The sequence below is a fragment of the Oncorhynchus kisutch genome, unplaced genomic scaffold (genome assembly GCF_002021735.2).
Source record: "Oncorhynchus kisutch isolate 150728-3 unplaced genomic scaffold, Okis_V2 Okis03b-Okis08b_hom, whole genome shotgun sequence".
Classification (NCBI taxonomy): domain Eukaryota; kingdom Metazoa; phylum Chordata; class Actinopteri; order Salmoniformes; family Salmonidae; genus Oncorhynchus; species Oncorhynchus kisutch.
Window position 1 is genome coordinate 2,823,097 of NW_022261980.1, and position 12,656 is coordinate 2,835,752.

At 43.9% G+C, this 12,656-nt stretch overlaps 1 protein-coding gene across 2 annotated transcripts in view; it reads left to right on the forward strand.

The window, feature by feature from the left end:
* Nucleotides 1–12,656, forward strand: part of adamtsl3 (ADAMTS-like 3) — a 184,959-nt gene that overhangs the window by 64,240 nt on the left and 108,063 nt on the right. The gene's annotated exons all lie outside the window — the stretch shown is intronic.

Genomic DNA, 12,656 nt, shown 5'->3' on the forward strand with positions numbered 1-12,656 from the left:
AGGCCATGGTGGCAAAGTAAATACAATATAGCAAGTAAAACACTGGAATGGTAGTTTTGCAATGGAAGAATGTGCAAAGTAGAAATACAAATAATGGGGTGCAAAGGAGCAAAATAAATAAATAAATAAAAATTAAATACATTTGGGAAAGAGGTAGTTGTTTGGGCTAAATTATAGGTGGGCTATGTACAGGTGCAGTAATCTGTGAGCTGCTCTGACAGTTGGTGCTTAAAGCTAGTGAGGGAGATAAGTGTTTCCAGTTTCAGAGATTTTTGTAGTTCGTTCCAGTCATTGGCAGCAGAGAACTGGAAGGAGAGGCGGCCAAAGAAATAATTGGTTTTGGGGGTGACTAGAGAGATATACCTGCTGGAGCGTGTGCTACAGGTGGGAGATGCTATGGTGACCAGCAAGCTGAGATAAGGGGGGACTTTACCTAGCGGGGTCTTGTAGATGACATGGAGCCAGTGGGTTTGGCGACGAGTATGAAGCGAGGGCCAGCCAACGAGAGCGTACAGATCGCAATGGTGGGTAGTATATGGGGCTTTGGTGACAAAACGGATTGCACTGTGATAGACTGCATCCAATTTGTTGAGTAGGGTATTGGAGGCTATTTTGTAAATGACATCGCCAAAGTCGAGGATTGGTAGGATGGTCAGTTTTACAAGGGTATGTTTGGCAGCATGAGTGAAGGATGCTTTGTTGCGAAATAGGAAGCCAATTCTAGATTTAACTTTGGATTGGAGATGTTTGATATGTGTAATGGCGTTCTTCGTTTGTTGAAAGAGAGTCGGACCGAAATGCAGCGTGGTGGTTACTCATGTCTTTAATGAATGAAAAGTGACGATACATGAAATAACTATACAAAATACGAAAACAACAAACGGAACGTGAAACTTATTACAGCCTATCTGGTGAACACTACACAGAGACAGGAACAATCACCCACGAAAGACAAAGCGAAACTCAGGCTACCTAAATACGGTTCCCAATCAGAGGCAATGAGAAGCACCTGACCCTGATCGAGAACCGCCTCAGGCAGCCAAGCCTACACTCGACACACCCCTAATCAATCACAATCCCAATGCCTACAAAACCCAATACGAATACAACACGTAAACCCCTGTCACACCCTGGCCTGACCAAATATATAACGAAAACACAAAACACTAAGACCAAGGCGTGACAATATGGGTCTGGAAGGAGAGTTTACAGTCTAACCAGACACCTAAGTATTTGTAGTTGTCCACGTATTCTAAGTCAGAGCCGTCCAGAGTAGTGATGTTGGACAGGCGGGTAGGTGCAGGTAGCGATCGGTTGAAGAGCATGTATTTAGTTTTACTTGTATTTAAGAGCAATTGGAGGTCACGGAAGGAGAGTTGTATGGCATTGAAGCTTGCCTGGAGGGTTGTTAACACAGTGTCCAAAGAAGGGCCGGAAGTATACAGAATGGTGTCGTCTGCGTAGAGGTGGATCAGAGACTCACCAGCAGCAAGAGCGACCTCATTGATGTATACAGAGAAGAGAGTCGGTCCAAGAATTGAACCCTGTGGCACCCCCATAGAGACTGCCAGAGGTCCGGACAGCAGACCCTCCGATTTGACACACTGAACTCTATCAGAGAAGTAGTTGGTGAACCAGGCGAGGCAATCATTTGAGAAACCAAGGCTGTCGATGAGGATGTGGTGATTGACAGAGTCGAAAGCCTTTGCCAGATCAATGAATACGGCTGCACAGTAATGTTTCTTATCGATGGCGGTTAAGATATCGTTTAGGACCTTGAGCGTGGCTGAGGTGCACCCATGGCCAGCTCTGAAACCAGATTGCATAGCAGAGAAGGTATGGTGAGATTCGAAATGGTCGGTAATCTGTTTGTTGACTTGGCTTTCGAAGACCTTAGAAAGGCACGGTAGAATAGATATAGGTCTGTAGCAGTTTGGGTCAAGAGTGTCCCCCCCTTTGAAGAGGGGGATGACCGCAGCTGCTTTCCAATCTTTGGGAATCTCAGACGACACGAAAGAGAGGTTGAACAGGCTAGTAATAGGGGTGGCAACAATTTCGGCAGATAATTTTAGAAAGAAAGGGTCCAGATTGTCTAGCCCGGCTGATTTGTAGGGGTCCAGATTTTGCAGCTCTTTCAGAACATCAGCTGAATGGATTTGGGAGAAGGAGAAATGGGGAAGGCTTGGGCGAGTTGCTGTTGGGGGTGCAGTGCTGTTGACCGGGGTAGGAGTAGCCAGGTGGAAAGCATGGCCAGCCGTAGAAAAATGCTTATTGAAATTCTCAGTTATGGTGGATTTATCAGTGGTGACAGTGTTTCCTATCTTCAGTGCAGTGGGCAGCTGGGAGGAGGTGTTCTTATTCTCCATGGACTTTACAGTGTCCCAGAACTTTTTTGAGTTAGTGTTGCAGGAAGCAAATTTCTGCTTGAAAAAGCTAGCCTTGGCTTTTCTAACTGCCTGTGTATAATGGTTTCTAGCTTCCCTGAACAGCTGCATATCACGGGGGCTGTTCGATGCTAATGCAGAACGCCATAGGATGTTTTTGTGTTGGTTAAGGGCAGTCAGGTCTGGGGAGAACCAAGGGCTATATCTGTTCCTGGTTCTAAATTTCTTGAATGGGGCATGTTTATTTAAGATGGTTAGGAAGGCATTTAAAAAAAATATCCAGGCTTCCTCTACTGACGGGATGAGATCAATATCCTTCCAGGATACCCCGTCCAGGTCGATTAGAAAGGCCTGCTCGCAGAAGTGTTTCAGGGAGCGTTTTACAGTGATGAGTGGAGGTCGTTTGACCGCTGACCCATTACGGATGCAGGCAATGAGGCAGTGATCGCTGAGATCTTGGTTGAAGACAGCAGAGGTGTATTTAGAGGGGAAGTTGGTTAGGATGATATCTATGAGGGTGCCCGTGTTTAAGGCTTTGGGGAGGTACCTGGTAGGTTTATTGATAATTTGTGTGAGATTGAGGGCATCAAGTTTAGATTGTAGGATGGCTGGGGTGTTAAGCATGTTCCAGTTTAGGTCGCCTAGCAGCACGAACTCTGAATATAGATGGGGGGCAATCAGTTCACATATGGTGTCCAGAGCACAGCTGGGGGCAGAGGGTGGTCTATAGCAGGCGGCAACGGTGAGAGACTTGTTTTTAGAGAGGTGGATTTTTTAAAGTAGAAGTTCAAATTGTTTGGGTACAGACCTGGATAGTAGGACAGAACTCTGCAGGCTATCTTTGCAGTAGATTGCAACACCGCCCCCTTTGGCAGTTCTATCTTGTCTGAAAATGTTGTAGTTTGGAATTAAAATTTCTGAATTTTTGGTGGTCTTCCTAAGCCAGGATTCAGACACAGCTAGAACATCCGGGTTGGCAGAGTGTGCTAAAGCAGTGAATAGAACAAACTTAGGGAGGAGGCTTCTAATGTTAACATGCATGAAACCAAGGCTATTACGGTTACAGAAGTCGTCAAAAGAGAGCGCCTGGGGAATAGGAGTGGAGCTAGGCACTGCAGGGCCTGGATTCACCTCTACATCACCAGAGGAACATAGGAGGAGTAGAATAAGGGTACGGCTAAAAGCTATGAGAATTGGTCGTCTAGAACGTCTGGAACATAGAGTAAAAGGAGGTTTCTGGGGGCGATAAAATAGCATCAAGGTATAATGTACAGACAAAGGTATGGTAGGATGTGAATACAGTGGAGGTAAACCTAGGTATTAAGTGATGAAGAGAGAGATATTGTCTCTAGAAACATCATTGAAACCAGGAGATGTCATTGCATGTGTGGGTGGTGGAACTAATAGGTTGGATAAGGTATAGTGAGCAGGACTAGAGGCTCTACAGTGAAATAAGCCCATAAACACTAACCAGAACAGCAATGGACAAGACATATTGACATTAAGGAGAGGCATGCTTAGTCGAGTGATCAAAAGGGTCCAGTGAGTGGAGAGGTTGGTTGGGGGTCACGGCGATTTAGACAGCTAGCCAGGCCATCGGTAGCAAGCTAGCATAGGATGGAGGTCTGTTGTTAGCCACCTCTTGCGTTCCGTCAGTAGATTAGTGGGGTTCCGTGTGGTAGAGGGGATTAATCCAAATCACACAACAACAACAAAAATACAAACAATAGATTTAGTTATAGAGGCCCAAGAAGAAAACATAATAATAATAAAAATAAATAAATTGTCCGATTGTCTATTCAGATGGCAGCCGGTAAGACAGCTAACGGTTAGCAGGCCGCAGATGGGCGTTCAGGTAACGTCGCGACGGAGGAGCCAGCCGGATCTCCTTCGGGTAGATAACGTCGGCAGTCCAGTTGTGAAGGCCCGATGGGGCTCCGCATAGGCAGTAAAACGGGTCCGGATAGGTGACTGCAGCCCAGGAGTGATTGATGGAACTCAGGAGTGATTGACGGAGCTGGCTAGCTCCGGAATAATTGATGTTTGCTCCGGAATCGACGAAGGCCGATAGTCACACGGATAGCAGCTAGCTAGCTGTGAGATCCGGGTATGAATGTCCAGAGAGCAGTCGAAATCCAGGGACATGGAGAGAAAAATTGGTCCGGTATGATCCGTTCCGAGCCGCGCTGCGCCTTACAGAACTGGCGATAGATTTTCGAGCTAAAGGTTAGCTGATGACCACAAACCGTGGTTAGCTGAATACTAACGATTTGCCAGTAAAGATAAGGTGGATAAGGTGAGTTACTCAGTAGTAGTTAATGTAGTAACCTTAATGTAGGTTTGTGTCGTGGATAAGGGGAGTTACGCAGTAGTAGTTAATGTAGTAACCTTTATATAGTTTTGTGTAATGGATAAACGGAGTTACTCAGTAGTAGTTAATGAAATAACCTTCCCCCAAGGGCATAAGGCAAGGGTAAGGTGAGGAGAGTGTCTTTTATGTGTTTGAAACGTCATTTTCAGACTAGTGATTTCATGGCTAATTGAGGTGAGACAGTAATTCTGTTCATAGATTTTGCATGTATTAACTACACATTGAAATTGACACGTTCAGCCCGAAGCGGGAGGTTTAAAAATGCTTTCTTAGTCAAAGTACCGGAGCATGTCGTTTATTGTAGGTTTTGGTATTGAATTAGGCGAGTTACTCAGTAGTAGTTAATGTAGTAACCACAGGAGGTTGGTGGCACCTTAATTGGGGAGGACGGGTTTGTGGTAATGGCCGGAGCGGAATAAGTGGAATGGTATCAAACACATGGTTTCTATGTGTTTGATAACCTTCCAACTTCCGTTTCAGCCATTATTATGAGCCGTCCTCCCCTCAGTAGCCTCCACTGGTAGTAACCTTGTGTAGTGGATGAGTACTTTGAGAGCCATGTGAAATATGCCATACATTATATGCTATCTGTCATAATTATCATTGTGTAACTATTTGAGAGGGCATTGTCATCCGAAACCCAAACATTGAGAGAAAAATCATTTGTAAAAGCACACAAATCGGATCCCACTTTACTAGTCCAATTAATCCACAATGCTTTTACACAGTCTTGAATTCCTGTATGTACTTAAGAGACAGTTTGAGGTCAAATATACTGTTAGTTAAAAATTGGGTATTGAATGATCTTTGCATGGCATGGAATTCAGTGGACATGAAAATTCCTAGAATTCAAATACCTTTGTTTTTCCTTGGTCACACAGGAAGTCTCTTTACTTCCATGTTCCTGTGATTGTAAGATGGCCGCCAAGGTTCCCGAGGTCATGACCTTTACCGCCCTGAAGAAGATGTTTCCCTTAACCACAGATCTAGGATCAGATTCCGACCCCCAAATCCAGTACCAAAGCATTATAGGGAGAAAATGCAAAACTGACCTTAGATCAGTGACTGAGAACAACTTCATCCACATAACTCTTTTAATGTATTTCTCCTTTATTTGTTTAGCCACGCCTGCAAAGCTTGGTCTGCAAAACAACTTAAAAGACACATTTGTAACTTTATTGCATTATTTCTATTTTGTGTCTGAAACTAACCGCTGGCCACAATTCCACATGGCCTGTAGTTTATGCGGACGCTAATGGCGGTTTAATTACAGGCAATAGTTCATCTGGTACAGTATTAGATGAAGTGAAGGTTTACAGCCGGGCTTAGAACTACTAAACCTACCTGTAGGGGATTGTGGTAGAACTCTGGAAGCCAATGAAGATTGATCTTCTAGAACTGATTGTGTTCTAATCAGACCATTAAAGCGGATGAACAGGATTTTAACAACTTGATTTTTAACAACTTTATTTTAGATGGTTCCTACATTCAACTATCATCAAGTTGTAATATCCTGGCCTTCTCCTTTAAGTTGGAGGGTTGAAACAAAATGATAGATTGTGATGGGGCTGTATGGAAATGCATGTTGTGTTGTTTTAATGGAATGGCATCTGTGCTCTAGTGTGGCTTCTATGGCGCTTGGCCAAACTATGATGTGGACTCTATCGATCACGCTCTAATCGACCTGGGCCAGGTTAGACCTACATTACAGAATGATATTCACTAGAGCAGATGTGCTTTTAACTTTTCAGAATATCTGGCTTCAGAATCATTCTCCAAATAAGCCATTTACGGGTCTGACTGACCGAAAATAAGTTATACTACAAAAGAAATTCAGGTATGTTATTATTGTTACATAACTGTCTTCTAAACTCGTATTATTCAAATAATCACTTAATCCCACCGTTGCCACCAAATGCCACACAGGGATGGACAGGCAGTGGGAGGTACTATTGATTGAGTGAATCCCAGACGATCAGTTTCAGTCTCGTTAACATGTTGGTTATGTCCCAAATGACACCCTATTTCTACAGTATATAGTGTACTACTTCTGACTAGAGGCCTATAGTCCCTAGTCAGAAGTAGTGGACAACACAGGATTAAGGTGTAATTTTGAATGAAGCTCATGACTTCCAGTAAAATAGTCAATATCTGTAATGAGATTAAGAGGCGTTTGGACACCATTTCCTCCCTAGCTGAGGGATAACAGAGTTATAAGAGTAGTATTACATCAAAGCAGCAACCTCTTGTTGATAACACCCTGCTGTAGATAACACCCTGCTGTAGATAACACCCTGCTGTAGATAACACCCTGCTGTAGATAACACCCTGCTGTAGATATCACCCTGCTGTAGATATCACCCTGCTGTAGATAACACCCTGCTGTAGATATCACCCTGCTGTAGATAACACCCTGCTGTAGATATCACCCTGCTGTAGATAACACCCTGCTGTAGATTTCACCCTGCTGCAGATTTCACCCTGCTGTAGATAACACCCTGCTGTAGATAACACCCTCCTGTAGATATCACCCTGCTTTAGGTTAACACCCTGCTGTAGATAACACCCTGCTGTAGATATCACCCTGCTGTAGATAACACCCTGCTGTATCTAAACTCCTGCAGTAGATAACACCCTGCAGTAGATAACACCCTCCTGTAGGTATCACCCTGCTTTAGGTTAACACCCTGCTGTAGATAACACCCTGCTGTAGATATCACCCTGCTGTAGATAACACCCTGCTGTATCTAAACTCCTACAGTAGATAACACCCTGCAGTAGATAACACCCTGCTGTAGATATCACCCTGCTGTAGATTTCACCCTGCTGTAGATAACACCCTGCTGTAGATAACACCCTGCTGTAGATATCACCCTGCTGTAGATATCATCCTGCTGTAGATATCACCCTGCTGTAGATATCACCCTGCTGTAGATAACACCCTGCTGTATCTAAACTCCTGCAGTAGATAACACCCTGCAGTAGATAACACCATGCAGTATCTAAACTCCTGCACTATCTAACACCCTGCTGTAGATAACACCCTGCTGTAGATAACACCCTGCAGTAGGTAACACCCTGCAGTAGAGAACACCCTGCAGTAGAGAACATCCTGCAGTATCTAAACTCCTGCAGTAGGTAACACCCTGCAGTAGGTAACACCCTGCAGTAGGTAACACCCTGCAGTATCTAAACTCCTGCAGTATCTAACACCCTGCTGTAGATAACACCCTGCAGTAGATAACACCCTGCTGTAGATAACACCCTGCAGTATCTAAACTCCTGCAGTAGGTAACACCCTGCTGTAGATAACACCCTGCAGTAGGTAACACCCTGCAGTAGGTAACACCCTGCAGTAGAGAACACCCTGCAGTAGAGAACACCCTGCAGTAGAGAACACCCTGCAGTAGAGAACACCCTGCAGTATCTAAACTCCTGCAGTAGGTACCACCCTGCAGTAGATAACACCCTGCTGTAGATAACGCACTGCTGTAGATAACACCTGTCACGGCCGTCGTCGGAATGAAACCAAGGTGTAGCGTGGTGAGCGTACATTTTATTTTATTTGTTCAAATGTCACCAACAAAACAAGGAATAACAAAAACGACCGTGAAGCTTACAAGTGCTATAGTACCCCTAACAAAGACAACTTTCCACAATGACAAAAGGGGAAAAGGCTGCCTAAGTATGATTCCCAATCAGAGACAACGATAGACAGCTGTTCCTGGTTGAGAACCATACCCGGCCAAAACATAGAAATACAAAAACATAGAAAACAGAACATAGAATGCCCACCCAAATCACACCCTGACCAAACCAAATAGAGACATAAAAAGGCTCTCTAAGGTCAGGCCGTGACAACACCCTGCTGTAGATAACACCCTGCTGTAGGTAATAACGGCCGGCGGTAAATAACGCCCTGCGGTAGATAACACCCAGCGGTATTTAACCTCTTGCTGTAGATAACATGATAAAAACATAAATACTCATTTGTTTCCCATTGGGCGGCAGGTAGTTAGAGCATTGGACTAGTAACCGAAAGGTTTCAAGATCGAATCCCAGAGCTGACAAGGTAAAAATCTGTTGTTCTGCCACTGAACAAGGCAGTTAGCCCACTGTTCCTAGGTCGTCATTGTAAGAATATGTTCTTAACTGACTTGCCTAGTTAAATAAAGGTTTAAAAAAAAGTAATAATGATAACCATTGTCCGAGAGGATAAGCAACTAATGTTTGTGTGTGTTGTTAAGATCATCAACCAGTCTATTTTCCCAAATCGGAGATGCGTTCGTTCTCAAACACACGCAAAACAGTTGCACATCGTTGCCAAACCCTTCTATAAACAGCAGCTAGTCCTGATGAATCACAGTGTTACCTCTGGGCATTTTGAACGCAGCCTCTCGGCTGTGACGGATGATTTACGAAGCCAACCTCCTATTTCTCATAACCTCCCGTTTACGTTCCCTCCCCTGGCTTCACAATTAGTGTCCGACAAATTGGCAGCAGGAGAATTAGCCTGCTAAAGCCTGCAGCCACACCAGGCCTCGTAGGAACCAGCCTCTGATCAAATGTTTGGATCTGCCGAATGAGTGATGGTTGCTGGGTGTTGAATAAGTGGAGCCGGTCAAGGTGTGTGTGTGTCTGCGTATGTGCGAGAGGAGTGAGATGTTTGGTGTGTGTGTTTGTGCGTGCCTGCATGCATGTGTGTGTGACAGAGAGAGGGAGAGTGTGTATGTGCGTGAAAACATGTGTATGTGCTTTCATGTTTCTCATGCTGTGTGCCTACGTGTGTGAAAACATGTGTATGTGCTTCATGTTTCTCATGCTGTGTGCCTACGTGTGTGAAAACATGTGTATGTGCTTCATGTTTCTCATGCTGTGTGCCTAAGTGTGTGAAAACATGTGTATGTGCTTTCATGTTTCTCATGCTGTGTGCCTACGTGTGTGAAAACATGTGTATGTGCTTCATGTTTCTCATGCTGTGTGCCTACGTGTGTGAAAACATGTGTATGTGCTTCATGTTTCTCATGCTGTGTGCCTACGTGTGGGAAAACATGTGTATGTGCTTTCATGTTTCTCATGCTGTGTGCCTACGTGTGTGAAAACATGTGTATGTGCTTTCATGTTTCTCATGCTGTGTGCCTACGTGTGGGAAAACATGTGTATGTGCTTTCATGTTTCTCATGCTGTGTGCCTACGTGTGTGAAAACATGTGTATGTGCTTCATGTTTCTCATGCTGTGTGCCTACGTGTGTGAAAACATGTGTATGTGCTTTCATGTTTCTCATGCTGTGTGCCTACCTGTGTGAAAAATGTAACCCTTGTTACCGGCAAGGGAAAGCTTGCTAACGTTCCTTTACCTCTGCTACAGTCTGTTTCCAAATGAGAGAAACTAGGAAACCACTGTGGAAAGTCATTGTAACTGTGTCCCAAATGGCACCCTATTCCCTATATAGTGCACTACTTTTGACCAGAGCTCTATAGACCCTGGTCAAAAGTAGTGCACTATACTGTATCGGGGACAGGGTTCCATTTGGGACATCACCTATAAAATCAGCCATCTACCCTGCCAATCAAGCCAAGGCCAAAGTCAGGTTTTAGAGGATAATGACAGAAATGAGTGGAAATTCCATTGAAATCCTGTATCTGTAGTTAGTCAGTGGCCTGCTGCTTGCCCGGTCTGTGGGGCAGCTTGAAAACGACCTTCAAACACAATCTCCCCTTTTAGCTGAACTTCCAATAGGTTGTTTCAGTATCAGAGGAGGAAGTTGGAGAAAAGCTTTGACTCATTTGGTTTAACTCTCCACAGACAGTGTTGCCTCAGGTTGCTAAGTTGTTTTATTGCATGCCGGCTTAAAGCGTGCATCACAGGAGGTTGGTGGCACCTTAATTTGGGAGAACGGGGTGATGACTGGGGCGGAATCAGTGGATCGGTATAAAATACATCCAACACATGGTTTCCAGGTGTTTGGTGCCATTCCATCTGCTCTGTTCCGGACATTATTATGAGCCGTTCTCCCCTCAGCAGTCTCCACTGGTGTGCGTGTGTATGTGTGCATCCGTGCGTCTCTGTGTGCATGTGTATGTGTGCATCCGTGCGTCTCTGTGTGCATGTGTATGTGTGCATCCGTGCGTCTCTGTGTGCGTGCTTAGCTTTGACTCTTTACCCCTCAGAGGTAGTGCTGGCTATACATGATAATGTGTGTGTACATGAACCGTATTAAGCAGGGGATGAGGAGAACAGTCATGGGCCAATGGAAATATTGGCCCTGAAAGATATTTTCCACCACAGAGAGGAGGGGGTTTGAGATGGGGGGCTGAGCTGGGAAATTAAAGAAGTTCCAAAAAAATGTAAATCCCTCTGAATTATCTCAGTAACAATCTTGACGGACAACTTTTGTTTCCTGACTTAGAAGTAGAGACGCAGGATGTTGAATTGCATTGCACATTGATGCAGAGATGTTTGCATGCTCTTTCAAATGCCATCGTAGGGTTCTGTTTTAGTGCATGGCATAGTTAAAGCATGGGAACACTTAACTGTAATACCAATTCAACATGTTTCACATTTCAACTTCCCATTCACTTCTACACACATATGTAGGATCTTACATTTTGCTAGTTTGCTACAGCGGGAAAATAATCCTGCATCAACAAGAAATGTGACTTATTATGTGGATTATAATAATGGCCATTTTTTTGTAGGGGTTGATACATTTTTCATTAGGGCAAAATCAAGTCTGACATTTTAAAGTGTAAATTACTAACTTTTTAGATGCCTTGAATAGACTACATTTTGTGTTTCCTGTTGTGCAGAACAATTGTCAGCAACAAAAGACTTCTCAAATTAAGATCCTACATCTGTATAGATGCAGTAGAAGACAAGTATATGTACTATAAGTATCCTGTTATGAATGTGTTCTCAACCAGTGATTCAGTTGGACAGGGAGATGTCCAATTATTCATATTTCAGCCCTCTGAAGGCTCATGAAGGCTTCTTGGAATTTTGTTGATTTACTAGAGAGCTACTGATCTTTCTCTCTGTTTCTCTCTCTCACACACACACACACACACACACACACACACACACACACACACACACACACACACACACACACACACACACACACACACACACACACACACACACACACACACACACACACACACACACACACACAGTCCATCACCCTGCTGTGTGAGCAGGTTGTTATCGGCCACGGCTTCGGGGCTGAAGCACAATTAAATGGCATTGAAGGACAAAATGTATATGATCAGGCTGTTGTGATTTTAGAAGAACCTCTCTGAGAAGGTGATGAGTGTCCTGAAGTGACGCTAAGAGCGAAAAGCATATTTCAACCCTGCAGGCGCGACACAAAACGCAGAAATAAAAATATAATTCAGGCCTTACCTTTGACGAGCTTCTTCTGTTGGCACGCCAATATGTCCCATAAACATCACAAATGTTCCTTTTGTTCGATTAATTCCATCGATATATATCCAAAATGTCAATTAATTTGGCGCGTTTGATCCAGAAAAACACCGGTTCCAACTTGCGCAACATGACCACAAAATATCTCAAAAGTTACCTGTAAGCATTGTCCAAACATTTCAAACTACTTTTGTAATACAACTTGAGGTATTTTTTTAAACGTAAATAATCAATAAAATTGAAGACGGGATAAACAGAGTTCAATACAGGATGATAACAAATTGTAGCGAGCAAGTTCTGGTCACGCGCCTCTATCTAACAGTACACTTCAAGTTACCCTCGTTCTGGATGGCCGTACTTCTTCATTACACAAAGGAAAAACCTCAACCAATTTCTAAAGACTGTTGACATCCAGTGGAAGCGATGGGAACTGCAAGTCCCTGCCTTAGCATTCTAGATTCCCAATGAAAACACA